This window comes from Phasianus colchicus, chromosome 9, assembly GCF_987193195.1.
Source record: "Phasianus colchicus chromosome 9, bPhaCol1.hap1.1, whole genome shotgun sequence".
In the NCBI taxonomy this organism is placed as follows: Eukaryota; Metazoa; Chordata; class Aves; order Galliformes; family Phasianidae; genus Phasianus; species Phasianus colchicus.
In genome coordinates this window covers 15,831,521-15,855,106 of record NC_143444.1, presented here as the reverse complement: position 1 = coordinate 15,855,106, position 23,586 = coordinate 15,831,521, and the positions used below count along the sequence as shown (strand labels likewise).

The following is a 23,586-nucleotide window of genomic DNA, read 5'->3' as shown; positions in this document are numbered from 1 at the left end:
TTGCTTTCTCTGTTGGGAAAATCCATCATTAGATGTCTGCCTCAAATGTTTTGTGGAGCGTTTATGCTTGGAGAATGCTAATGCAATCATTGAAACAATAATGATGATTTGAGATAGTGTAATTGTTCCCTTTTTCTTTACTCCAGACACTAAATGAGCTGCCAGTCAAGTTATACACAGATTTGTAAGGGGACTTTGCAGCCAAAACGTGAGCAATTGCAAAGTCTGCTCTTTGGGTTCTTGGCCCACCTGATAGATTCATTCCATACTGCTGAAAAAGACACCTGGTTTCTGCACGTAGTAGCTGAGAAGAGCTGCTTGTAGTACAAGATCTACTGCCTCTGCCACAGTGATGTTAACAATCAATTCTGAAGAGAATTTTTATGGCTGCCTTTTTATGTGGAACCTGTCTAAGTAAAAATGTATTTTGAGCACACCTGTGAGGCCAACCTTCTTAAGCAAGATGTAAGAGGGAGAAAATCCTAATGAGGCTTAGGCCTTGCAAAAATGTGAATTGCTCAGACCTCTGGAGATGAAATATTCCTTGGCATTGGGCTGCATGTGAAAATTTTGGGTTTCATGAGGAAAACTTTAGCATCTCCAGAGCTGGTTGATGAGTGTTCTGAGGTTTAAGGTTAGAGTTTGAAATATGAAATATGGGTACCTAGTGCCTAAATTGGTTGGATGTGTGGCTGTTGTGTTCTATGGGCATGTGATCCTCAGTAGTTTTGCAGCAAGCTTCTGCTGCATGATGCTGGTTGTGGGCACTGGTCAGGGATGCTGGATGTCCTTGCACTGGCTCTTAGCGAAGGGCACATTAGCTTGGCTGAACAGAACTTGGTTTACTCAGCTGCTGCTTCCATTTCTCCCCTGTAAGAATGAACTAGCTTTTTGGACTGGGAGTGCGAGGCAACAACTATGACTACATTGCTTTTATTGCAGCTAAAAAAAAGATGATGTTATGTATGGTTTTATTTTCTTATTCTCTTCTTCACTGAGAGTAGAGTATACGTATGTGTTTAAGTGAAGATAACTTAAGCATTCTATTATTTAATATAAATTTGTCAGCTCTATGCCAATAGCACATCTCAGCAGAGAAAAATGCTGCAGTCAGCAAGGTCTTTCCTTCATGGGTCTGTGTCTATAAAAAGAAACATAATGAGAGAGTGCTCTTAGAAATACCATGCTTTGAAGCACCAGCATGTAACCTCTGGTGCTGGAATTTCTCAAAGATGTTTTTCCTGCAGTGGTGATGCTTCATGGAGTGCTGACCCTGTGGCAGAGAGGGGAGGTAAGAGCCCTCACCTGCGCCAACACCAGCCTAGTCCATTTGTGTCCTGCCTCATCTAGTTTTGGCCCAGTGCTTGCTGTGAAGTACTGGACTGAAACACTTGTTAGTTCTCTGTTCCCATGAAGCTGAATTATTGCGTAGATTAACATTTCATTTTCTCTTTTGTGTGCAACAGGTATATTCTGAGTGGAAACACGTATTACTGAAGAACTGCCTGAAATGTACTGGAGTTTTGAATCTTGCTCTGATTTGGCATATTCTTACTTTTTATTGTAATACACTTCTGTGCTGCTGATCTTATTCCTTATTGAAACAGCCCATTTCTGCATGATTCAAGTTCATTTCTTGAAACTGGTTTCAATAACTTTCATTTACTTAAACTATTAAAATAGTTTAAAATATGGAGAACAGTACTACTCGCTTTCTATTCAAATTGCAGCTCTAACCATTGAAATAAGGTTGAAATAAAGTGTCTTGGGTTCTGCTTGACCTGATTCAATGTAACTGTTAAAATGTAGAATTATAAAAAGATAAAGTCAGATGCATTCCCTATTTGGCTCAAACTATTGAAATGGGAATGGTATGAGTTTGCACAGCTATTAATATGTTATTAATCCTGGATATATTATGTAGTACTTTTAAGCCTTATCTGAAGGACTGGATATTCTTTTGTAATGTGTTCTTTTGCTTTTCTATACTCTGACATTTTGCAGATGAGCCATTGCTCAATATGTAAAGTCTAAATGGCTCCTCTTATTCAATCAAGTGCAATGTCATTGAACGTGTTACAAAGAGACTATATGCTCTGCACATTAAGTTTTGAGTCTGGTGCTTATTGCAAAATTCAGACTTTTGAGATGCTAAATATGTGCTATATCTTGCAAGCTAAAAATGGCAGACTCCTGACAGTTTTGGGTTGTTGAGACTATAAATGATTCTCTTATGTCCATCCTTTTCTCTTTTGTCTACGGCTTCCATGTTAGGCCCCAGTTCTTTGCAATGTTCAGTATCCCTGTAGCTCCATTAGGCTAGAGAGCAGTAATGCCATCCTATTCCTGGTTTTCTGAATTGGGCTTCTGTTATTTTGACTGCCTGTAAAATATCCCTGGAGAAATGATAGCTTTTAACACAGTGATGGCTTATTTTGTCTCTTCAATTTGCTACAGAAGCCTTCTTCACTTATTCTTGTTACTAACTCTATAAGACCTTCACGTTGCTTAATATCACTTCCACTTTTCTTTTTCTGTAGGCAGGTTTTCAGGTATGCAAATAGCAGATCCTAAATCATCTACATGAACAATCATTTCTGTGACAGGCAGTATTCATCAGTGAGACTGAATGCTTTCAATTTAAAGAAAGAATAAATAAAAATAGTTAAACAGAAATGCTTCTACTAGAAGCAACATCAAACCTCGTCTAATCTAAACTGTATCTTAAAAAACAGAGCTCTTGTCTACAAATGAAAATTCGGAGGATCCCTATGGTGTTGCATAGGTGCACTGTCACATAGGCAAGGGTCAAAAAGGTTCCCTTGATTCACAGGTCTTATGAAGGTGTGGAAGCTACTGCTGAACTTCAGCCTTATATTTCCTCTTGCAGCTTCCTTAGCAGCTGCTTGTCTACAGGTTCTGGAGCACGGGTTTGGACAGGAGGAAGGTTTGCTCTGGTCTGGGGGAGCCGTTGGGACGGTCTCCTGATGGGATGGTGCTTTTAAGGTAAAAGCTGCATTGGTGGGATTTTGCTTTTAAGGTAAAAGCTGCATTGGTTAAGACTGTTACGTGCCAAACTCAAAGGCACTTTTCTCTCTGCTCTCTTTCCTTGGGGCAGATGGCACGTGAGCACGCATGGTTATGGCACAGCATGGGCACTGTGAAGCTACAGGATGTCAGACTAAGCACATGCTGCTGCTGCTTAGGAAAGGTGAGCTGCCCTGCAGGTACTCTTGCTTGTTTCTTAGAAGAATTCCAGAATTGGCTTGGCTGTGTGGCCCAGTGCCATGTCATGTAGGGATGCCTGAGTTAGCTCAAGACGACTTTCCTTATTGTTGAAAACTGTCTTTTTAGTTTAATATTATGCTTATACCAATGTATGATGTTTCTCATCACACAAAATGCTTCCAGAAATCCTACAACGAGACAAGTTTTTAAACACTAGCTCCTGTACAATGGCCAGAAACATGCCTACTGCATGCCCCCAAAGCAAATGTCGCATGAAAGCTAGGAAAGCAGCAGTCCCCCATCCCCGAGGCTTATGGCATTTGCACAGAGATGGTATATCAAATGCATCCCTGAGTCCCTGTTGTACCCTCCTGGCACTACTTTCTGTGAGGGGCTGCCAGGTGTGCAGTGTGTGAAGGAGAGAAAAGCAAGTAACTGTGATACTTTTCTTGCTTCTGTTGCTTGATGCCAAATAATGACCATTATGAACAGTGAGTACTGAGTATTAAAAACCTTGGTAGGTAGCTACAGCATCTCCTTGCCTCCATTCAAGCACATAGTTCAAGATTTTTTTCTTAATTTCTTCTGATGATAATCTTGTAAGAAAATTGCAGTGAAACCAAAGAATTTGTCTTATCTGCTTCTATGAATATTGACACCTTCCTCCCCCACCCCCCCTTTCCCCTCATTATTATTTTTTTAATTTATTCTCTTCCTGAGTTATAAATTTGTGTCAACAAACTGCTGATGGAAACTTTATGGTCTAGTAAAAGTGAGATAATTAGAAACAAGAATCCCCACTCCTGCTTTTCTGCATCCAGTTCAGCAAAACACTGGCAGCAGAGGCAATGTCCTTCACCCAACCTGGTGTTCAGTTTGCCATTCATCAAGATTAGGAATAATCAGGGAGCTCACTTATAGAGGGAGGAAGGTATTGATTGTCATTAAGATGTTGGATTGTATTTGAAGAAAGATGTGGATGCTAGGGCTCCAACTCTCATTCTCTTAAAAATGCTTAAAATGTGAAAAGTATACAAATTAAATTAGATTGTTCTCCCCTCCCCCCTCAAAAAACAAACAAACAAACAAAAAAACCCACTAAAATACCCCTAAACCCACCCCACAAAAAACCAAGCAAACAAAAAAACCCACCCAACTGAACAATGTAAAACAGACAAAGCCCAAACTCAACTCAAACCAAAAACCTTTATTAAACACAATTGTCACTTCAATTTTTTTTTGGAGGGGAGAGTGTGCTATGAATAAAATTGCCTGCACATCTACCTATATGGACTTTGCTGGACAAACATGGCAAGTGGGTTGCTGCTTTTCCAGCAACTTTTTGTTCACACACTTCTGCAAGTGTGTGAAAGAGTAGTTATATAAGTCACATCTCAGTTTATATATCGACATGAAAGAGTAAAAGTGTTACAACATAAAATGTACCTGGAACCTGGCTGAAAATTAAACAAACAAAAAACCCTCAATTTACAGAAAATGAGTGATTCAAATGACTAATAGTTTTAAATCATTTCTTACCAGAAGATCTCAACATTTCTTTGGAAAGCATTAATGCCTCAACTATCAGAGCACTCTTTATGAACCTATTCTGCTATCTCCTTGTATAGAGAAGATTTAAGCCATGAGAGGACTGCAGAGCAAGCTTGGGAATGCAGATGGGGCCTCAGCCTAAGTTAGGCCATCCTTTTCTCTTTTGAAACAGCATGTAACTATTGGTTAAGATGTTTTTGGTAATACAGCTGAAATATATAAATATTTTTGCTATCAACCACTTTATCAGCCTTCATTCAGACAATGTAGACTGTTTGCTTTGTTCTTTGCTGCCTAGCAGGAGAGCAGGTGATGTGGAGATGGGGGGGAGGGGGTGGAGAAGTGAGATGAATTCTCAGACTTTGCCTGAAGAAGTGTGTTTCTTGATACACAGGTGATAACCATTTCTGTCCTTTTACTGGCTGCCTCCATCTCCTCTCTCACACTCTCCACCAGCTTTATGAAGGAAGGGGTCTTCAGCATCGCAGCCATGTTTCACAAAGGCAGCAGTTGCCATGATCAGATGCTGACTCTGTTTAAGGCTAAATTGTGCATATTTATCCTCAGATGAAAAGCGTCATTAGATTATGCCCCGTGTTCGTATGAAGGCGATAGTAACACATGCAATGAGCCTGTCCTCTCTTTTATGACATTACAGAATCAAGTATTTTTCTTGTAAATAGGGCAAGATATGAGGCAGAGTGCATACTTCCTTGAGCTGGGAGACATGCACCATAAATCAGGATATGTGTGTGTAATTACAAGATATCAGAACAAGTCCCAGGGGTATTTTTAGCATTGTAAAATGTTAGATAGACCTGCTTTCCTGCAGAACATTATCCTTTTCGTTTCTCCACTCCTAGGTACCAGACAGTTTTGTTGGTTAGATTACTTGACGTGGAAGCAGTGTGATAAATTACAACTGCAGGAGTATACTGTGTTTAATTGCACAATCAGAGTTTAAAACTTCAGATTAAATTGTGCAAAGCCTCTGAACTAATTGTCAGAAAATATCTTCAGGGCTGAGTACTTTCCTAGCAAACAGCTGAATATGAAATCAAAGGCTTGTTTTTTTCTACTGGTGTGGAATATTTGGAGAGGGTAGTTGGACCTGCGTGAATGAGTGGCTTTGGGAAACAGAAAGAACACGGTTACCACGATTGAATATCTGTATTTGTAAGAAGTATATGTGAAGTATTTGGAAGGATTTGACAGGAGAGGGGAAGGACCTGCTTTGAGTTTAAATACTCCTTTATGTTCTTTTCCTTGTGTGTGTAAATATGAATTTGATCATAATTATACCTCTTATGTTCTTAAGGCCATTTTCACTCTTTTCTCTGTTCCCAGGACAGCCTTGGCATCACTGAATTTTGGAGAGACACTGTTATTCTCCATGCACCTTGTCCTTGTGAAAATACTCACTGTTAGCTGTATCTTCTGGGCTGCCACAGTTCGGGATCAACTTATGAAAGCCATCAGCAGGTCTACAAAATGCCACAGATTGTTTGACACAGATCTCTGTCTTGGGCACGGTTCTCATGTTGATGCAATTGTAAAGCAGTGAAAAGTGGACCAAAAGGGAGGGATGGAGGGATGGATAGCAAGGTCCCATCTGTCTGTACTGTCTACCTGGGTTGCTTTAGCTGTGTTGGCAGACTGACAATAAACAACCACTAATAAGAAAAAGGGTGTGACCTCAGCTGTAGGAAGAGCTGTGCCCTATTCGTGTAAGGGAATTTTCTGTACAACTCATGCACAAGTTTCTCTCATGCAGGGCTCACGCTTAGACATGTAGAGCATTTACGCTTAGAGCATTTACATTATCTTTTTTCTTAAGAGCAAACTTTAAAACTGCAGTTCAGTCAACATCAAAGCTAATATCAAACCATAAGGGAGAATTTTTTCCTACATTACTTAGTGTTGAATTTCTAATAAAAACCAAACCAAAAAGCAAACAACTCACAAAGCAAAAATAAACAACAAAACAAAACAAAAATCACAAAAAATAGAACAACAAAAAATCAAAAACAAAAAAAGCAATCAAACAATCCCAAACCAAAACAGTGTGATAGGAGGGGGGGCAAGTATGAGATAATAGGAAGCTCCAATTTCATTCACTTCACAGAAGAGGGTCTATACACAATACTAACTTGCTCTTACTGTGAAATACTCCACTGCTGCTACAACACCTGTAAGCTTTTCAATGAGATTCTAACTATGAATTACTTATCTTTTTTTTTGTCATCTTCTATTTGGAAGATACAAATACAAATGTCTCTTAATGTGCTTCTAAAGTTCAAAAGGAATGACCTCTGTGCAGATTTAATTATCTGAAAGTCTCTTACTCTGCTGTACTTCTAATGTTTGTGGAGCAACTAGATGTCATTTAGCTTGATTTAACCAACTTACTGATACCAGTTAATGGGATAATGAGCCACAGGCAAGCTTTAGGCAGCACACAACTATTTTCCTCTTTTCATCATTTACTATGAGTGAAAATAAAATAAAATTTACCCAAATATTCTGACTCTAACTGCCTATTTTAATCAATTCAAATTTTAATGATTTCATTCATTCTTGCTGTCCTTAATTGTCCTCAAATCAATTGCTAGATGATAGTTTCACCACTCAGGATGTCTGAAAATTTCCACATGTTGCTTAAATGGCATGGCTGGCTCCAGCAGATCTGTGGGTGTTTATCATTAGTAGGTATTTTTAAAGTTAATCATTAATCTACTACATTGTCATTTTAGGAATGATTTCTTTTTTTTTTTTTTCTGGCTTTGTAAGACTCCCAAATGTTCTGAGATAAAAGGTGCTGCACAGACTAATGGGAATATTACCAGTGTGTTTCCAAAACAGACTTTGTCCACTGCTTAAAAATAAATGCAAAGAAAATTCCTTGCAAAGGTATTAAACATTTAATTGCCTTAAAAATGGTTATTTAAATAACTGAGGGGCTCATTTCCTTAATCAAGAAGGCTTTTAGATTAATTTTTGCAAGATTTTAATTACTCTGTTGTATGTAATGGTAATATTCCTCTTCAGATATTCACATATGCTGATCTCAACATCAAAACTGTAAAAGTTAACTTTACAAAGCATTCAGCAAACTTTCTGACAAATCTAATACTTGTAGTTTTGTTGTTGGTTGAATTATTATTTGACCCATATCTGCCTGCTGGCTTTCTGCTCCCATCTAGATATACTGGTGAGTTAAGCCATACTGAGCCCTACTGATTTTGAGAGGAGGATATGGCTTTCAGCAGCAGCCCATGGCTCCTGGACTTCTCATAGTGTGATGGGCTTCCAGAGTTCCTGGTGTTCACACCCTGTGCATCTGAGAGGTATCTTATCTGTGAGTAGATGATGCTGAAATGCATGTGTTACTTCATATACTGCAATCAGTTTTCGGGAGCTGAAATCTCTCAGTCTTATAGCGTAGAAGCACTGGATCTGTGACTTCTGAATCTGTCTACTGCTTTTTCATGTGCAGTTTAAGTACATGCTTAGAGTAATAAAAGGTATGTACTGAAGGTGTTTTTTCAGATTTATAGTACTGTTGCTTATTTCAAAGTATGCAATTTAGACTTGTTCTTATTAGGGAAAATGTAGCAGTGAGAAAGTTTATGTTAGTTCCTAAACTAGATGCTGAAAATAAGGGTGACGCTTTTAAAGTTATAATATGTGTTTTGCAACAACTGGTGTTTTCTCTTTGGAGGGGATTAATGAAACGCTTTAGAGCTGCTTTTTGTGATGTCCTGCAGCGCGTTATTGAGGGTTCATTATCTTGTCAAAGCCTGTAAATATGGACCCTACAGGAGTGATGATGAGGCGCACAGTAAGTTGATAAGGAGTCAGTCCCCTTGCATGGGGCTCGGAGGAAAAATGCTACAATAGATACAAATGGAAAGGAAAATACAAGACCCTCTGAGAATCTACTAGCAGTACTGGTTCTAAATTTGTTTTGGACAAATTGGATTTGTTGCTTTTCAGTTTTCCTTCTGTAAACTCTCCTGTGACTTTATTGTCAGCTGAAGTGTTTATTGACTGAGGAGTGCTTGCATTTTAGTGATGGATATGGTGATCCTGGTAAACACTTTGGGCAATACTGTGATGCAATATGCTGTGTGTTTATGTCACATAATGGAGTGGGCAGACACTTATTTAAATAAAAATTAGAATAGAAATCTCATTGTTTCAGCAGCCATTAGTTTCACTAAAGCTAGTATAAAGATAAGAGTTAAATGATCTGTGGATATATACAAATGTCTTAAAGTAGGAAAGTAACACCAAATTCAGTGCTGTTATTACTGGGAGAAGTGCCAGCATTCTCGTTATTTTTAACGACTTCCAAACTGTGCCCTTAGAGATTGATGAGGTAAGCGATTTCAGATGAGAAACTTGATATCCTCAGTGCTGAAAGGTGTTGAGCACTCTCACTTGTTAGGGAGCATGACCAAGCCTGGGATGCTCTCTGAGGCAGTAGACAAGAACCATAGGTTAAAGACAGCTGTGGCCATTCTTTTAAGTAGGGGAAAGAAGAAATATTGCATGGTGCACTGCAGGAAAGCTGCAGAGTCCAGCTCATGTGACGATGAAATGACTGCTTTGGAAGTTAAAACTACTGGAAAGATGACCTTGTGATAGCAGACCAACTCACAAGTTTGGCATATTTAAAGCAAACACAAAGCAAAAACTATATATACGTTTTTAATGCAATAGATTAGAAGGTGTAGATCACCGTAAGAAATTGCAAACAGATAAATTTGTGAAAGTTGGTTAACTGATGGCTGCTGCAGCTGACATACAGCCCTCAGCTCAGAAGACTCATAAATCACTGGTTGTTCAAATTTGGTGAAATAAACCAGAAGAAAGTGTCTACTGTGCATCTCTCCTGGTTCCTTGGCCTCTCTTACTGACCACTACAGAGACTGGTTGCTCTGTTGTCTTCCCTATGGAGCAACTGCTGTATGGCTGACCCTAAATCCAAAGATTATTTGCAGTTTTTATCTTAGAGCTGTGAAGTTATTATCTTGTCATGTATATTTCAGCTGGGTACGTTGCACTTACCACTAATGTTGATCTCTGGCATCCTGGCTGTGACTTCTCCAGACAAGGTGATGGGCTGGGCTGTGGGTGCAAGGAGGAGCACCTTGGCTATGTGAATGCTGTCAGAGCTTTGGGAAGGGCTATGAAGCCCTGAAAAACCTCTCTTTTGTCTACCTGCAAACAAGGTTGTGGAGAGAGAGGGGGGGAGGGGTATGAGTTGCTGGAAGCACACAAAACAGCTGTGTATTTTAATTTCTGTTCTATGGTGGAAAAACTTCACCTGACCTGCTTTCTTGGGATGTGGATTTGAAAGTCTGCTTTGAAAATGGGACAGAAGAACATGTACAAAGAGACAGGTGTCAGTGAGGAACAAAATACCATTGCTCTGCAGTCTCAGGAGTAGTTTCTACAGTAGGACATGTGCAAGGAGAGCTATAGCTATTGGAAGTATAGGTGAGCAGTCTACTATGTAAATTTTCACTAACCTCAAGTGTAACTTACTTTAGATACAGTAATATCCATAATTAAAATGCTCCCTTGAAGTAAATAATTAAATGAGGATTAAAATTATTAGTCACAAAGTGACACAGGTGACGAGCTTTCCTAAAGTAGGACAATTAAACTGTAAATTAAAATTAAATTTCTCCATGAAATTAGAATATTATGCAAGGTAATTATTTAAGAGTAATAGGTTAGGTCTGTATATTGCAAAAATAAATCCTTTCAGAGATCTCAGGTTTTTAAAAGTATTTCCTAATGGGAACAAAAGACCAAATTAAAACTTCATGATTCTTGAACAAAAAATGATATTTCATGGATGCAATTTTGTTTAAGTAAAGTTTTCCCTTATCAAAATCTTCTATTTTTTTTTATTATTACTTTTTATCCTAGCAGGGATACTGTCCTCTGTGGGCATGTTTGATGCTGGAGAGATGCTCCTGTGCCTGGGCAGGGCTCGTGTTTAGCCCTGTTCAGTGTCAGCAGGAGGAAGCATCATCTTTGAGGCTTCTCCCTTGCTGTGTGAACAATGAACCATTCTTCTTATTGTCACCTTTGTACATGCTCAAAAATTATCTAGTACACAAATTGCTTAATTCATTATTTAAGGTATTTTGCCTTCAATTTTTTTTGTTCAAATTGTTCTTGTGAGAATTAAATGACAAACTTTTCTTATCCTGTTCTAAAAGAATAGATTTCTTTGTCCAGACAAGAAGTGACCATAAATCTTGGCAGTCCCTAGATCAAGGGATTATGGGCTGCTCCAAATATTCTGTAGGTAATAACGAAATATATAGAATAATTTCTTAAATTAACTTTCTGGAGCTCTGTACAGAATTAGGACGTCTGAACAATCCTAGTGGCAACTTCAGAGCTGTTTCTGGAGTTAGAGAAGTCTGGCTTTGTGTCCAAGGTAACGAGGCAGCATGTTATGGAGTGCAGTTAGGGTTACCACTGCATGATAATGTCAAGATTTAGCAAATCCTTACTTGGATTAGTAGTCCTTCCTCAATTATGTGGTCTGACTTATTTCATTGAGTTATTTTTGTGAGAAAGAGCATTCAGAATATGTAAAGGATCTTAGGGGCTTGGCGCCTAACTGATCAGTGGCACATAAGCTTGCTGCTGTAGCCATTACAAAGGTATGCTGGGTTGGGCAGGGCAGTGGCATCTTGGGAAAGATGGGCTGCTTGCTGCCCCACTGGCCTTGCTGGTCTAGAGCTATTTCAGATATTTCTCGGGATATGCAGCATTTTGTTTTATTAAAGTAAACAATCAGAAATTCTGAAAAATAATATGTTATTTTTAATTTTTTAAAAATATTAATTAAAAACATTGAATTAATAATAAATCAAAGTTTTTTGATAATCTGACATAGTGAACTGCATGAGCCTGCTGAATCAGTATCAAAGCATCACAAGTTTTTCTTATTTTACTAAATTCTTCTATGGGGTGTGTTTTTTAATTTCTACTTCTAGTAATACTTTCTATCCAATTCATTAATAAGACAAACAAGAATCAAATTTTGAGAGCTTTTTTACTCCCAGTTCAGAGAAAAAGAGAAGTTTTTTTCCATCTTTGAATATTCAGTCCTGGAACAATTTAAATCACTTTTTAGATACTGTACTCCATTTAGTAAAATATTTAGTGCTATTATGGTAGTGTAAACCATTAGACTGCAATTAGAGTAACACAGAACAGAGAGTAATAGTTCTGCTGGAACACAACGGAGATGCACGATTGCCCTATTAAGATCGGAAGTCTTTTAAGCACAGAGATTATTAAAAAAAATTAATCACTGTTACAGTCTTGATTTTCTTAGATTGTAATAAAAAATACCTTATTTATGAATAGAACTACCACTTTGTCAACCACTTAAGAACTAAAAAAAAAAAAAAATCTTAATAAGAATCCTTTGGGTTATGCTTATATGGTCTTCTGCCTTCTTGCAGTTGCAGATGGGAATTCAGAACTTCATCTGTACTTTCCAGAAGGTCTCAATCAGATGGGTTGTACTGAGGAGTGTTCTCAGGAACTATCCGGGGCTTTGTCATAGGTATTTATGAGAGTAGAGATTTAAAGGACCTCAAAAATTTTCAATTACATTGTTGTCTAAATTTTCTCTTATCCAGGTGTGCACCAAATACATTCGCAGATTTCTAAGGGGTGCAAGTGAAAGGTAGGATTAAGTACTTTTCCTACCTCATTGATTTTGCAAGGTATTTAATATAAACAGAAGCATTTTAAAATAAAACGTAATCTGATTGTAAAAGCAATAAAATTAAAAGCAGGATCAGGAGCTGCATTAACACTGGCAATAACATATAAGTAGCAAAAACCAAAACCAGTTTCAACACAAATTGTTGGCATTTCTCCTGTGCGTGTGGGTGGCAGCAGCATTTCTGCATATGCTTAATATAATCAGAGAAGAGAATTCAAAATGTCTGAACTATTCAGCACTGAGGTAACGGTTGGGGACTGGGAACTTGCAGATATTTGGAGATAATTTTCTAACAATCCATATACTGAAAACTAAAGCAAAAAATAATCGTTATCAGCTGACACGCTCATTTGAGAAACTCACTGAAAAGTTAAGAAAGCATTAATTTCTGGGAATGGAAGGTAAGAAAGATAGTGAAAATTCTGACTTCCCGTGGCTATTAGGCATAGGTAGACAGGGCTGCTTGTACTGGATTGGTTCTTAGTTTGGTTGACTTATCCCTCGCATTCAAAAGTAGTTTGTCAGTGCAAATAAATCTACATTGAATAAACATAGTTTGACTTGCATGTCATCTGCCTGCATCTGTGATTAACCTCACACCTTCACTGATGATAAATATTAATCAAAACCGTAATTTCAACAGGGCTTTAAATAAGTGTGGGCATAACTATTATAACATTTAGTGAAAAAGGCATGCATTGAAATGCAGAATTAGCAAATATGACTCGAGGGTAGGAAGTATTGCTTTAGAGAAATGATACCATTTAAACATGGTACTTGAAAATAACACATTAAAATGTCTTTAATATTATAAATGCTATCAATTATCTGTCCAGCTCTCCAGTGGTATATTAGGAGCTAGTCTGTGTGAGCCACAGTACATGACTACTGGACCTGTGAAAAGGTTGGTCTGGTGTGGGGGTTTCTCTGATGTAATGCAGAAATGAGTGTGAGCCTCTGTTATGCAGGATCACATCACAGCCTGTGTTTGGGGCTGGGACCAGCAGCCGGCTGAATCCACCTATGGGCTTGGACCTGACTTGGCTGCATAGGGACAACCCAATGTGATGGTGATCATCTGCTCCAGTAACACTGCATTCTGAATGTCAGAAGAGCACTGGGTTCTTGACGCTGATGATTCTGACTTAAACAGACACTCCAAGTAGTCTGCATAACGACACGCTCCGCACTGATGTGCACTTTGCCAAGGCTGCAGGGAGGGTGCTGAAGAAATGCTGAAGTGGAAGTGTAGTTTTAGGCAGAGAGTTAGTCACAGCACCCTATGTCTGCTATCAGAAACTGCGTGTGAACAATATCCAATAGCACAACAGACACTGTTTCTCTATATTTTCCTCTTTGTTTTCACCCTGATGATAATCTGCCCTTGGCAGAATTGGCAATTCAAGTGCACTTTTTCAGAAAAGTGCCCTATTTGATCATTTTAACCTTTTTTTTCCTCCTAAATATTAGGGCTTTGCCAATCATGCTATCCCTAATCAATGTATGATTCTCCATTTTTATGACCTCAGTTCCCTCTGGCTCCCTGCTCAAGCCTGGTCCACCCTTGTAGGGCAAATCTGATTGCTTTCCTCCGCCACACAGAATCACTGGTAACAACTTTAAGTGAAGTTTGGACCGAGTCTGTGCTTTGGCAAGAGGCTCTGCTGTCTGTGCCTTGGCTTCTGTCACATCCTCTGGCTGTCATCCGCAGTAGCTTTTGCAAGATTTTGAATCTCTTTTCTTCACTGGCCTGTTACATTTTGCTGCTTAAAATGATCCCTGGCTTTGAACACTGCAGCTTTCAGAAGCTTGATCTTTCAAAAACTGTCTCTTATATAGATTTTAATTTATTTTTATTTTTGACAGGCTTTCTAGGGAAATGAGGCAGATGCAGCCATGCTGTTTACCCAGTCTGTGTCTCCTAAATAACTGCTGAATGCCTTGCTGCGTTTCAACCCTGTTTGATGGTATGGGACAGAGCTTCGAAGGAGCTGCATGCCCCTGCATGCTTTGCTGGTGCCTTGTACTAGCACAGCTAATCTTAGCTCTGCTTTTCTTGACTCCAGTCTAACGCAGTTAGGTTCCTAAAAAAAATTGTAGCTTAACTTGTTTTTTCTCAAACACCAGCTGTCAGAAGCTCACATAGGTCTCATGGAACAGGTGCAGTTTCTGAACTGATTTAGATGAAGAAGGGAGAGACATTTGGTAAATATTAATTGGCAGGCATTCTGAGCAAGGACAGCAGACAAAGTGGAAAGCATGTGAGTTTGGTTCCATACCTGACAAACGGGATCATTTATTATTTATTTATTTTAAGAAAAGGAAAAGAGGATGCAATTAACATTTGATTCTGCTTCTGTGGAGCCCTTCACAAAGGCCATACCCTTTGGCTCATTAAGAGTGCTGCCACATTTTTTAACTAGCTGTGTAGCACCTCACAGGCTTGCTCTGCACCATCAGAATTGCTCTCATTCTTAATTGCTTCCCATGCTTTCTAATATTTGAAAGAAGTAAAAGCATCAACACAGGAAATAAACACAGATATATTTTTCCCCTCAGATAATGCATGGTGCACAAACGATATCTGGGAATTGTTGAGTGTGGAGAGTCCCTATTCACTCTAAGTGCTGCCATGGCTTTTTGACAACTGTATTGCAGTTTCCCAATGAGTGGACCTACCTTACAGCAACTACTTGCAGGTGGGATTTCACATATGAAGGATTGTTTAGCGGAGTGTCACTTTGATCTCTGATGCTGAAAACCTGCAAATACTGTTGCCTGTCTGAACAAACAGGAAAATAGGTAGTTATAATACCTAGTACATTAGTAAAAGTTTTTCAGCATGATGGTTATTACAGACCACAATAGATCTTTGACATTGGAGAGAAGTTGTTCCCAGACAAGATGGATAAGGATTGAATTAGACTTTTTTCCCTGGTGCCTTTTCTTCATCTGCAGACCAAATCCTCATGTATTTGTGTCCTCAGTACTTCATGCAGAGTACTTCAGCACAGCGTGCCTAGTGGGAGCAGGAGGTTCTGCTTCTAACAAGTGTCCTTGAGGTGGAAAAAGTAGGAAGGTGTGTTGCTGTGTATCTACCTCAGCTCATGCAGATAGAGCCCAAGGTAACCTACACAGTTCAAGAAAAACTGTGTAAAGCAGGAAGCTTTACTCTATCTGTTCTGCATAACGATGTCTGTTTTTTTGCTGCACATGGATGCCTGGTAGTCCTGGGATTTTGTGAAGGATGTGGAATACAAGTGGATTTGCTGTACCTATTTCCAGCTGATAGCTTGGAAATGGAGTGAGTCAGAAACAAATGAAGCTTTTTAGATCATTAAAAATCCATTTTCATTAAAAGCAAAGTATTGCTGTGACATACTTATTTATACATTCACCCTCTGTCTGTCTATGCCTTACAGAGTGAGAAGGGAGACTTTACATAAGTTTTAAAGCATTCTATTTACCTTGAATTACTTGCATGGTATCTTTTTTTTTTTTTTTTTTTTTCCCCCACACCTTATTAGATAGCAATTACTCTGCATTCTTTCTTCATAACCAGTTTTTTTTATCCAATATATCTATCATTTGTTTTTATCTATATCTTCCACCTATCTATTTCATCTTTGTGCTTAGAGTTGGTTGCAAATTATATTTGTGATTCACAGAGCTTTCAATCTGCCTGTCTCGATATTATTTTATGCAACCGTGACTACTGTAAGAATTGGTTTTTACTGCCTCTTTTGTGTTATTGATTCAAGCCCATTTCAGAATTAACTTGTTTGAAATGATCAGGCAATGTTATGTGCCCCAGAATCTCTCAGTAAAAATTCATATCTCATAACTAAATGCAATAAAATTTTCAAATATATCTAAACACAGTTATGTTTTGAATTTAGATGAAAACCTCATAGAACCAATCAAATATACAAGACATGCACAATTGTGTTGTTCTGGGCTTACAAGTAGCATTTGCAGAGAAAAGTACTCAAAGGCACATTTTCCTAGAGATCTGTCCTGTTTGTGCACTCTGTGAGACACTTAATCACATCATTTGTGTTTCCGTCCCAAATTAGATGGACATCATTTTGGCATTTTGACTGTAGGACTGTATCTGTAATTTGAGATAATTGACTTAACTTCAGTTAGGGATTTGGTCTTTCAAATCTTAGCGTTGCATTTGTTCTCGTGGTTAGGTAGAAATATTTGTGTGCTGACAGTCAGTGGAAACTGATCTACAGGAAAGAATCTTTACTCTTTAATAGCTTATCTGGTTGATCTGCAACTTTGTGTAATAGAAAAGAATAAGCAGCGAGATTTGCAGTATGAGTTGACTGGGTTTAAAAACCCTAGAGTTGATACATCCGGTCCCAGTCCTGAACATCCTCATCTTAACAATAGAAAGAAGTATAGCCTAAAACGCCCATCTTTGATTAAGTTTCCTTTTGGGTCCCCAAGCATTGGAGTACCCTGTAATTTCAGCCTTTCTACTTCATACATCCAGCCAGCCCTGGGCCCTGATGCCAGCATGAAGGCAGGATCTCCTGAGCTGCAGGGTGCAGGTGTGATGCTGTCCCCTGAGCCTCAGGGATGGGACTGCCTGTCCTCAGCAGGGTGTGAGCAGCACAAGGGCTGCTGATGGCATGGCGCCCACTTGCTGTGCTTTGTGCTGGTGGCATTGTGTGAGTTGGGTGCCCTGGAGCTCAGCTCTGTGTCATCTGCCCTTTAAATGTTCTGGCAGTTGTGGACTTGGAATATAAATTCCTCTTTTTTTTTTTTGTTTCATTTCACAGTTCTTTTCCTTACTGATCTCTCTCAGTTCTTTACTAATCTTTTTATTGTCTTTCAGAGTGCAGAGCCTTTCTTGAGTGTGTTTATTAAATGTAGGGAGAGGAAACATCTACTCAGTGTGAGTACAAAACAGATGCACATATATCCCGAGATGAGTGCATTATGAATAAAGAACCATTATCATTCTTCCCACATCCAAGTTTCCATCTACTTACGAGATAGATACGTGTGCCTTGTTAGCAATGATGTTATAATGCAAAAGCTGAAGTTTTCATATTGGAGGAAACATATATTGTTAAATGAACTGAGAACATTCTCCCAAGGGTTAGCATTTCTCTTGTATGTGTGAAATCCTACAGAAATAAATGGCCCTATTATTTTAATTGGATCTTTTGCTATTAGAACATCTTTCTTTGTACTGCGGTAAAGAACCTTCTTTTCCTTCCTTCCCTGAAAATGTGAAATAAGCAAAAGCAGACGATGCATTTAAACATTTATGATTTCAGTGTAGAAGACTATACACACACATATATATATATGCACATACTCGTATAAAAATTAAATTCATATTTTATGATGTATTTCCCTCTTCTATTTGTATGTTTTCAGGGAGGATTTCTAAAATAGATATATTTAAAATTTTGCCTTGTCCTTTTGACTGATACCTTGCTTAGAATATGAGTGACTCAGGCACTTAAAAATTCACAAACAGCAGTGCTGTTTTTTAACCAGAACATAGTAGAATCTTATTTTTTTACTGGAAAAAAATAGTATCTGTTTAATAAATTAATTAATCCATAGGCTCTAGTGCTCCTAGTAGCTAAGGATAGACTTCAGCGCCTCAGGTACGTGGATTTCGTGCTTAATTTGCCTCAGTGAGTGAGGGTTCACACAGTATAATAAATTAAATGGCTTTGCCCCTTTCTAATCTGTTTTGTAGCAGTAAGTAAGGAACTTGGTTTTCACGTGTTGTGACCAAAAGCACAATAGAGTAGAAAATTTCCCATGAATGTAGGTTTGAAAACTAATTTCTAGGTGTGTTTGTTTCCTCTTTCTTTTCTGCAGCTGTTCAATTATGAAGGGGTAGTGCTGGTAGGAAAACCAAATGTCTATTCTCCAGGGTAGCTACATTGTACTCCAACATTCGAAGATTTGGTTTCTTTTATAATTGGAATGAAATATTGATTTCTTTTTTTTTTTGGAAAGGAATTCTCTGTCTCCTCCATCTGAATACTAGCTGAATATGCTTACATATGTATGGATTGTGTATTTAATGTGACATGTGAATACAGTAAGAATTTAAACCTGAAAACAAAAATTGTAATTACCTAGGGGAAAATAAATTTTGATTGTGCAAAAAAATGTAGAGGAATGACTTGTTATGAGCAACATGAGAAAGTTGTGAGGTTAGATCTTGATGGGTTTACTAGTTTGTTTTTGCCAAGTCTGTTTAAAATTTAGGGGGGCTAATAAGCTCTTGCTATTGAAACTTTCAGGCTTTCAGGGTTCACGTTTGTTGCTGTTTGGCCCGGTGGTGAGTGGAGGCTGTGGAGCCATGCAGTACAAGAGTGTGGGATGAGGCCCTCCGGGCAAGTACTGGCAGATGGACATTGCCTTCAGGTGGCATCATGCACCCATGTAACCAAATGTCTGCTGGTAAGCTGTCTATTGCCTAAAAGAGAAAACATAGCTGCAAGGAGAAACACCAAATTGTCTAGTTATGGAGGCTTCTCCACCTAGTACAGATGATGGATTTTGTTTCCCATCTTTTCATACACTACGATCTGCTTTTTTGGGCTGATAAACAAAGATACCTGGCTGCTTACTAAGGTGACTTGCACCAGTTCTTAGGGCACTGATACTTCCTCCCTGCTCCTTTCTCCACCAACCAGATCTGCTGCCGGGCACAATGCTTGCTGCGTGTGGGTGTTGGAGGTACCCCAAACCCATGCTGGGGCTGCACGTGCACAGTGCTTTGTGACAAATGGCAGCTTGCAGCTGTTTCCATAACAACACACTTGTTGGAAAATAAGTATTTTCTCTGCTTTCAAAATTGTCATTATGCTGACAATTAATTGATATTAATGCCGTCTTCTGTCTTTGTGTTGGAAAGCATTATAGAAATAACGCAGAAATGTTTATGTGGTGGTGAGAGCTGTGCCCTGCTGTGGGTGCAGGCTGAGGATGTCTTTCAAGCTCTTTCTATCATCCCAAATCACTTGGTTACTCCTGTCAGTCATCATAAGATATCTACCAAGTCTGGGGAATGTATTGGGGTTGTCCTGTCACAGTGACTGTATATGCTGAGCTGTATTTTTGTAATTTTAGGGTATTGTGGAAAAGATAGTCATACAAAAAAGTGCAAAAAAGTGAAAAGATAGTCATACAAAAAAGTGCAAAAGAAGGCTTTTTTCTAATACTTCTTGTACTTTCTAATTTGAATGCTTAAAACTGTGAATTCTTATCTTTTAAGAAATCAAATTATTCAAATTTCTGGAGTTTAACCAGTGGTACAATCATTCAGGCTACAAATCTTTTTGGAGATAGTGATTTAGATTCTTAATGGAGGAAAGTTCTCTGGTTGTGGTAATTTTTGGAGTCTCGCTTTCTCTCTGAAGCATAAGCCTGGCTGAACCACGACCTGTAAAAGGGGTCCAGAAGCACAGCAATAGCAGCTGTTGCAACACTGTCATGTGGAGTGTACTTAGCTGACATATATTCCCTTACCTTGAACCATTACTTTCTCTGCTAATAAGATGAGCTACTATTGCACAAAGCCAAATGTGTTTTTCTGCTCTGTTTGGAATATTTATGTTGTGCCCACCCGCATGGTACCATAATATGCCAGAAATACCATAACTTGCATCTGTCGCTTGTCATAACAGGTGAAACTGATGTAAGTAAGGGACCAAACCAAACGCAGCCACCAACATGGGACCTTTTGATAGAGCTGAGTGCCCTGGCAGTTAATTCATCCCATTCAAAGCAGGCATTTCTGAAGTGGTTGAGTCGTTGTTTAACAGTGGCTCATTCCTCAGTGTTATGGAATGTCTCTTATCTATCAACCACTCATCTACAGAGACAAAAGCAGCTCTAGAAAAAGACTTCAGCCCCAAGAGACAGGAATAGCTGAGCTGACTCTTGCTGCTAGTCAGACAGTAGTAAATCACAACTGGTTTAAAGAAAGAAAAATGTAAAACTTGTAAATTGGAGCGAGAATTGGTGATAGTAGAAAATAAGACTTATTTAAAAGAAGTGGATCTTCACAGTCTACATGTTTACATTGAATAGGTGATTTATGTAAAAAGGAAAGGAAAATACTTTTTGCTAAATGTTGGAAGCACTTTTAATGTCTGTGAGTGTCTGTTCTTACTGCAGGACTTTTCATTGAGATATGGTAGATCTTGCAAAAGACAGGAATTAGTGTGGGAGTAGGTCCTCTTAATTGAAAGTCATGACATCCACGCTGCACAGAAGCTTTCTGAGGATGGTCTGAGGCATTCTTGTAATTTGATGTACCCAGAGTTAAGTGAACATTGACCATTTATGGAAAGTGAATGATAAGGACACAGATGAATTCAATAGTTACTAATTTGTTGCTTGATGCTTTTAAAATTTTTCATAGAAATTTTTAATTACTTTGAAGATTGTTGCAAGAATTAGGATAAGAGAAGATATATTTCACTTAATGAATAGAGGCCACCTTTTGCTCCTGTTTATGCATACCATATGTTTTACATGGGCTGACCCTGTAACAAACTTGAGACCTGTGTCTGATCTGGAGGATCTTCTTGTATATGGTTAGAACAAGCCTAAAGAAAGCTATCCAATCAGACTGGTACACCAATATGTTGATATAATATACTGAGTTAACATAATATTAATCTTGCTAGAACTTACATATGGCTTCTTTAGCACTCAATGGCTCTGTCAAGAAGTTGTTTATGTAAAATATATCCTGCTATTTGTATTTCAGTCTAAGCCACTAGAGAGACAAGGCCACATACCTAAGCTACTACATGCTGTTGAGCATTAACTTTAAATATTGATGTAGCTGGAGGTTGGTGGTTCTTTTTTTTTTACTGTGTATTTTTTTCATGTTAGTGTTTAAATTTAACAATGTAGGAGGAGATGAATATTTTGTCATCTCAGTACTGTATGAATGTGAAGCATGGAGTTGAATAGGAGCATCAAGAAAGTGAAATCTGCTTGATAGGCAACAGAATAATGATTGGACCTGAAGGGTAAGTATAATTTACTTTGGAAAATGAAGTGGACAAAGAGTGTAATAAGTTCTTATGATAAAATGTTTTAGTTTTGAAATCACGTTTAACATCTGTTCTGAAAATATGTTCCTTCACCCATGACTGGGCCTTCCTGGGCTTGGGCTGGACAAAAATCTGCTGTTTTCTGGTGGTGTGGAGAGCAGGAGCTTGACAGATGGAAAGAGGTGGTTGTGGTTGGGCACCCACTCTGAGGGGGCAATTAGTGAACAGTAGGACAACAAAGCTGTGTTGTGCTGAGATGATGTGCAAAGAGGGGCCGTGGTTGGGGTGTGTAGAAACTGTACTTTGGACAATGACAGTCTGACTTGGGACTTGGTTTATAGGGGGCTAAATATGGAGTCCTACATAAACATTTTAAAGAGAAATTGTTAAAACATTTCTGTAAAACGTGAAGTTGGCTTGTGTTGTCAATGCAATTTGAAATTTTCCTATTAGGGATCATTTAGTCTGAATATCATCCTTTCTGATCTTTAGTTCTACCCATTTGATTATTGCTTTTTTGTTTTTCTTTAGTCTATTGTCTGAATTGGTCGCACTGGTAAGGAAAAGCTGGGAAGACGAAAAGTGAGATTGCTTTGGCACATACAAGATGACCCTGGGAGTCAAAGCTTTGGAGACATCATGGGATCCATGCGCTGCTGCCACTGAAGTGTAACTGTGGGTCAGGAGAGGTGATTTCACTTGTAGAAATAAATAACTGGTGAATTTATTTGAATTTTTTGAACAGTACTCTGACTGTTTGAACATCTCTTAGAACTATAACAGTTCATTCATTTGTACTCCCTTATTTCAAGTATGCTTTGGAAAGTTAATAGAGAGCAAGGAAAGCAGCAGCTCCCAGACAAAGATTGGAAGAAACAAAGGGCATCATTTAAAGTCAAATGTTAATGCTAACAGTATTTGAAATATGCATTAGATGAATTTACATAATGTGGAAAATGAAAGGTGGTTGTTTTGTTTTTTTTTTTTGTAATTTATCCTCTTGGATCTATGTTTTTGGTTTATTTTCCTTTTAGCTGTCACAGTAATAGATACCTACTTTTCCAATGGGGCCTCTAAAGACTGTTCAGTCTGGGGGTGTCCCAGTTGACTCCAGAAGGAATTTCTGTTCACTTTTGCTGATTCAGATTTCCAAGTATAGGATTATTGGTCTTCCATTATGAAATTTATTCATAGAATCAATCTCTCTAAGAAATGTATTTTTATCCCTAGTATTTGTGCTAAGAAGTACATCACAACCTATAATGAGCATAGTTGATTAAGAGAATAATTTAAGTTTAGTGAGCCAAACTTTCTCCACAGAGGGGGACTACCAGCAGGTCCGTGTTTCTGTGATACACGCATGACCTGTTTTTACCTTGAAAATACCCATTAACAAGAATCCTACATCTTATTACCATTGATTTTGTTCTATTATGCAGTGTCATTTTTTTTTTCTCTTACTTCTTTATGCTAACCCCTTTTTCTCTTCTTCCTCTTCATTTCCTTTGTTCTACACTTTTTTTTTTCCTTTTATATAGATTTCCCACCCCTCTGACATTTTTACCATTTTGAAGCATAAAATAGGGCCTCTCCTTTGCTTCTGCAGCTGTGACCCCCATCCCCTGCTGTACCAAATTGACACTTCTGCAAGCAGCGGCTCCAGCCAGTCACTCAAAGGCTGCTGCTTTCAGAAGTGTTGATTTAGTACAGCAGGGGATGATATGCCAGCTGTAAAACGCAGGCAAAAGTAATAACAATAAAACAACCCTATCAAAAATCTTGTAATGAGCGGGAAAGATAAAACTTGTAGGACTGAGAAGAAGAGAGGGGAAAAGGAGGAAAGGGACAGTGGTCCGTGCAAGCAATGGGATGCTGGCTGCTGATGAAATGGGCAGGAAGCAGCCCCTGAGCAGATGCTTTTCCTCCTCCAACTGTGCTGTGTGCTGGCAGCCCTGGGATTTCTTGGGCAGAGTGGCA

At 38.6% G+C, this 23,586-nt stretch overlaps 1 long non-coding RNA gene across 7 annotated transcripts in view; it reads left to right on the top strand.

Moving 5' to 3' along the window:
- LOC116243558 (uncharacterized) overlaps positions 1-23,586 on the top strand; it is a 118,385-nt gene that overhangs the window by 87,058 nt on the left and 7,741 nt on the right. For 4 of the 7 annotated variants that reach the window (XR_016469225.1, XR_016469227.1, XR_016469229.1 and 1 more), the window contains 5 exons: positions 3,119-3,211; positions 6,127-6,261; positions 7,983-8,137; positions 18,838-18,997; positions 22,141-22,298. This is a non-coding gene — a long non-coding RNA (uncharacterized LOC116243558). Of the gene's footprint in view, positions 1-2,913; positions 3,007-3,118; positions 3,212-6,126; positions 6,262-7,982; positions 8,138-18,837; positions 18,998-22,140; positions 22,299-23,586 lie in introns of those variants that run through there. The other 3 variants (XR_016469228.1, XR_004170000.2, XR_016469226.1) reach the window with 3 other exon arrangements.